The sequence below is a fragment of the Triticum aestivum genome, chromosome 7B (assembly GCF_018294505.1).
Source record: "Triticum aestivum cultivar Chinese Spring chromosome 7B, IWGSC CS RefSeq v2.1, whole genome shotgun sequence".
NCBI lineage: Eukaryota > Viridiplantae > Streptophyta > Magnoliopsida > Poales > Poaceae > Triticum > Triticum aestivum.
The window spans coordinates 492,092,161-492,097,900 of record NC_057813.1 but is presented as its reverse complement, the minus strand read 5'-3'; positions in this window follow the sequence as shown (position 1 = coordinate 492,097,900).

Sequence of the window (5,740 nt, the reverse complement as noted above, 5' to 3'; positions counted from 1 at the left end):
GGACGCCGCCCCCAACCCCGACCTCGACGCCAACCGCCATCCCCCATGCGCCTGAGCCCCGACCCTGACCTCGACGAAGCCCTGCCCCTCCCTCATCGCAGACACCCGAGGTGAGCACACCCGCTCCTCCCACTCCCCTGCCTCTGCCTAGGGTTTCTTTATATTTTAGTTGCATCAAATTAGTTAGGGTTCATGTAAGAGTGGAAACAAATCGAATGCGGATGCGGCTCAAATGAGTTAGGGTTCATGTAAGGGTGAAAACAAATCAAATTTCTAAGATGAATCATAAAACGAGTAAAATTTGACCACTTATGTCACTTTATAGTTGGATAATTGAAATATCCGCTACCACTTTCCACCCCTATAGCTTCATCAAATTAGATGGTAATTAGGGCAGTAGTTCCTAGGTACTAATTAGGTACTAGAATATTTTTATTTATAGTAAGTTTATTTTTAGTAAGAACTAGTTGAATTAATAGAACTAGTTAGTAAGAACTTGTTGCTATTTTTTAGTTAAAGCAATTTTTCCCACCTCGACGTGGACGATGCCTATCCCGCATTCTCGTCGTCGAGTCGGCGGAGGACGACACCTGCTTGACCAGATCAGCCATGTCCGGACTGGGCTCCACCGGGGTGGTACTGGGAGGCGCTACCTACTGGGGGCGCAGGTTGGTGAGGAGCCAGCCTGTCATTGACCCGAACCTTCTTTGGTGGCGGTCGCGTGGGCCAGTGACGATCCAGAGGCTCGAGGACTCCGCGGAGGTGGTGCGTCACCGTGTTTGTGAGGAGGATGCGCACGTCCGTCACTACTTGTTTGCATTGGAGCACAGGTCGTTCTCCAATACCTGGCAGGTTCTCCGGGGATCTCACTGGAGCTATGATCCTGTGACGGTTCCTTCTCTGTGGGTGTCCACCGCCCGCGCCGATACCCGTCGTGTGCTAGGGTTTAGTTGTATTAGTGATGTTATATGTATGACACTATTCGTGATGTATTAGTGATAATATTCGACGATGTACGGATGCATGAGATGATTTACTTTTGCTTATTGAATGCATGCTAATTTGAGTCCTATAAGATATTTTGAAATGTATATCTTGTGTTGCTCAATATCCTAGTGGTCGGTCATGTTTGCAGGTTACACCTCTGAGTGGCCTATGTTTTTACAGAGTGTTGATTCATTTCCGTTCCGGCAAATTTCAGGCGCTTGATATGTCCTATTTTAGCAAAGGTCATGCCGGATTTTTCCGTGAATTTTGGCATGACTTGTGCCAGAATATGTAGGAAATATCGAGTGCCCCGGGTTTGTGTGTTGAGTATCCTGGTAGTTGTCTTCGATCGATTTTTAGTTAATTTTTTAACTATGAACATAGGAAATGTCTGACGACGAAAACGATTTCGGTATTTGCAAATACTGCGAAGACGAGCGCGGCCTATGCGACGGAATCTTCCTAGATGATGATAGGCGCTTCAGCATCAAGCTGGACGAGAACTTCGAAGTGGATACAGTAAGTTACAACGACAAGTCTTTTTTCGTAATTAAGCATGACATCTGCTTCATTTGCTTCAACTTATATTTTTTTTACTATTCTACTAGCGTATCCCCTGCCATGCAAGAGTTTTTGTATTGGATAAGATAGGTTTTAGTCATAGTACGGAGGAAAAGAAAGTTTACTTGAAGATCGAGCATGGTTATATTTTCCATGCAAAATTATACAATTCAGACGACTACACCTATTTTGGATGCAAAACATGGCGAGCACTATGCAAGACTTATGCATTTGAGCCTGATATGGTTATCACCTTTGATATTCGTCCGGAAGATGATATTGAAGGTAATACCAACATCTGGGTTGATGTGCAGACGCCTCCAGTTATACCATTATGTAAGTTTCTCAACCATATTTATGTCTTTGATATTGTTTATTCAAAAATAGTTGACAACTAATTTGTATTGTCAGCTTATTTCAGTGCAAGCAAACATGTCCAGCGCTTGGTAGACAGGACCGTATACTGTCCTGGGGCTGAACTCAACTGCGAGGAGCTCAGTCATTATGTTTCATGGCTTGAGGATCTTGATACCGTCAAGACAAATTTTCTTCCTGCATTTAGAAATGTTAGTACTGAAAATGTGCGACCAATAGTGTTCGTAATGAACTACGGTCACATCTATTTAGGAAGGATGGTAAGATTTTTACTATTTGTCCTCAGTGCATCTTTTCCATACATTATTTTTGAAGCTAAACTTCATTGCTAAGTATGTTACCATACGATGTTCTTCAACAGGGACTCCCGATGAATGTTGTGCCTTATGGGATCGAGACTAAAGGTACCATGAGTATTATCAGCTTACAGCCAAGATATCCTACAAATTACTTTAGTGCATTCAAGATTAGCGACGGATGCTTAATAGTGCAAGACTGGACCAAATATGTGATGGGGGAGCGCAGAGAAGTACTAGGGGGCAGCAAACAGATGCGCTACCCACGATTAGGAGACAGGTTCATCTGCATGCTCTAGCTTGATCAAGGAGGAGAGCTATACATGTTTTATGTTATTTTACCTAAGAGAGAGCAGCAGGAGTGATTAGCTAGCTAGAAATGAGTTTGAGGATGATGATGTGCTACACTATTACTAATGATGATAAAATAGCTAGTGTTGGTGGTAATGACTATGATGATTATTATTAGCTAGTGTTAGTGGTGATTAAATAAATACTGTTAGTGGTAATGACTATGATGATGATTAAATAGCTTGTGCTGGCGGATTAGATTCAAGTGGAGGCAACATGTGGTGCACATCGAAAGTACTACTAGTCCAAACTAGATCAAGTTTGGATTAGTAGTATACTTTTGACATGCACCACATATTGCCTCCACTTGAACCTAGTCCACCTTCATTTGACACATTGTTATGGACATAATGATGTAAACCTCATAACTGGAATTGTACCAATATTTGTACGATGGCGCATAAATACACTAAAAATAAAAAATAAAAAAAGAATACTAGTAGCAATGGATAGAAAACATGCTGCAAGTAGTTACCTTAGCAGTAGCGTGGTACTGAACAAATGCTGCAGCTATTTGTCCTAGCACTAGCGCGTGCGGGAACACATTACTGCTAAGCAATAGCTGTAGCGCCTTATTAGTAGCCCGCCTACCCGCGCTACTAGTAAGCACAAAACCAGCGCTACTGCTAGGGTTTTCCCTAGTAGTGGTTTCACTCGTTTGTCGAAGAAGCAACTTAGTTTACCTCTTATCTTCCTCTTCCTTTTCCCTCCGGTGCCATCATAGATCTCGGGACGAGATCCTCGCATAGTGGTGGAGTGTTGTAATGCCCCAGATACAACTTTCCATATTCGTAACTCCAACTCTTGCCTTTTCCGGAGATGCGATATGATATTTCCTTCATGGTTGGGTTTTTGTCTTTTGTTTTGCATTTTGTTCATGCCATGCATCTCATCTCATAGCATCATCCGCATTGCATTCTCATGTTTTCATAAAGCTTGCATCCGTTCATAGTTGCCGATTCTCTCTTTGTCTCTATTGACCAATTGTCAGACCGCTTGTCTTCGTTGACCATTATGAGACCAACTACCCACTTGCAAAAGCGTATCAATATGCGGTTCTATCCTTGGTGGAACCTTCGAGTCTCTTTAGGATACTATCGCATATTGGGCGTGACAAGTTAAAAATCAAAAAGATGACCCCTTCTTTCTTCCTGAGCATTACCGATAAATATTCATTCTTTATACATTAGGTTGGGTTTCAGATGTATATCATTTATTATATGAAACCAAAAAGAAGAAATGGCAAGAAAGTTGTATATAGATGGAGGAATAAATTATGATGTGGAAAACAAGGCAGGAGTTCAAATCCTGTCATCCCTACCTATTACTTCTCCTATGGGCAGTAACGAGGGATCAATTGAGATCGATTCAAATTGGACAAAATTCAGAGTTTCATTTTTCTATATGCATGCGGTACAAAAATCATCCTTTTCTTTACTGCTTTATCTTCCCATTCCCATATTCATAAAAGAACTAGGGAAATGCGAGGGAAAAGAATGCCAAAATCATTTAGAGATTTGACTGGGATTCGTTCTGGCTCAGATGGCGAGGGATTGCTATAACTATTTTTAGAAGCATTAATGAGATCTCTTTTTTTTCTTCATAAGCTTGCATCATGAATCCCACTTCCCATGAACCTCCTCGTTGAGCAGCCGCCTCAGCTTTCTCTTTGTTTAGAATTGAAAGAGAAGTTTTTGGTAGTGGGGTGCGTGGTGTATTAAAAGTGGATATAGACCCCGGACAAGAAAGCCTTTTTAAACCGTCTTCTTTGTGGACTCGGCTGTAGGCTATATATCCATGGCTTGTTGAGATCCCCTTCCTCCTTCCTTTCTCACTGGAAAAAGCAGTAGTTGTCAATCGACGACGGCTGGCTTTCTAGCTAGAAAATCCCTTGCCCAACAGGAACAGGATCTCTTGCCGGCGCTGGCACGAATTAAACTGCGGATCAGGCGTGTGGAAATAGGACTCGAGTGGAAGACTCAGAAGAGGAATATGAGACCCTAGAAGACGAATACAAGACCCGAGAGGACGAATATGTATATGAAACCCTAGAAGAATCTAAATATGGAATCCTAGAAGACGAATACGAATATAAAACCCTAGAAGACGAGTATGGGAGCCTAGAAAATGAATATGGGAACCCAGAGGACAAAGAAGAAGAGCCGGTGAAAAAAAAGAAAGCTAGAATTTCCAATAGTGATACCAGCTTGACAAGCTACCTTTCCTCTTGATATGACGTGCGAAGAGAAACATCTCTTTTTTATGACTTCCACAAGAAGAGATGGGAAGACCCTTCGCGGTCCTGCTCCCTGGTCTCTACCTTGCTTACCTCCCCTCGTAGGGGCCAGCGTACCCATACCAAAAATGATTTAATCTTTTTATGGGTGCTTTCGACTAGGCTCTCATTAAGGAATCGGCCAAACAAGACCGAGATTCCCGTGAGAATTGCTACGCTGCCTGCAGTGAAATTGCAAGAATCACTTTATACGCTATTTCGAAATCGAATGAATTGAGCAAGCCTGCTATCAGGCAGTGAGTGGGAATCAATCCTGAAAGAGAGAAGGTCTAGTGCTCTAAGAAAATATTTGATTCGCCGAAAAATTGGCTTTATCAAACCAATCCATGTTCAGAAGCCTTCCATCAAAAGCCAGTGGTCTAGGCCGCTTTCCTTGACTTTGAGTTGGATCTCATTCTTCTTCCCTGAACAAAAAGAGGGTAGAGCATTAGTACTTATTCTGATCATTTCCTTATATTTAGATTCTAGTAGTTTATTTCAGTCGTATTCGTATCCTTACTGTGGTTTTTTAAGGGTAACAAATAAAAGTATGCAGGTTCTATTTTATTGTTCCGAGACATATGATGATAGCATTGAGAATGAGAAATCTTTGCAAAATGCACGTATTATTAAGGAGTTCTGGAACCGTTTCTTTGTTGCCAGCTGAGAAATAATACTCATTTTTTTCGGATGAGGGGGAGTGTCTTTGTTTGTTCAACGTGCAAATCCGGGAGGAAGGGGCAGGACTTGTTGTTCGGACAGTCTAGTTTTGTTTTTGTTTGGTGCCAGTGTCCCAGTGAAGGAAGGAGGGCTTGCTGTTCCAACAACCGCTCTCTTCTCTCTCCGCTCCCTGATGTCTTCTCCATGAGCAAAAGCCCCTGTCATGATGAACCCT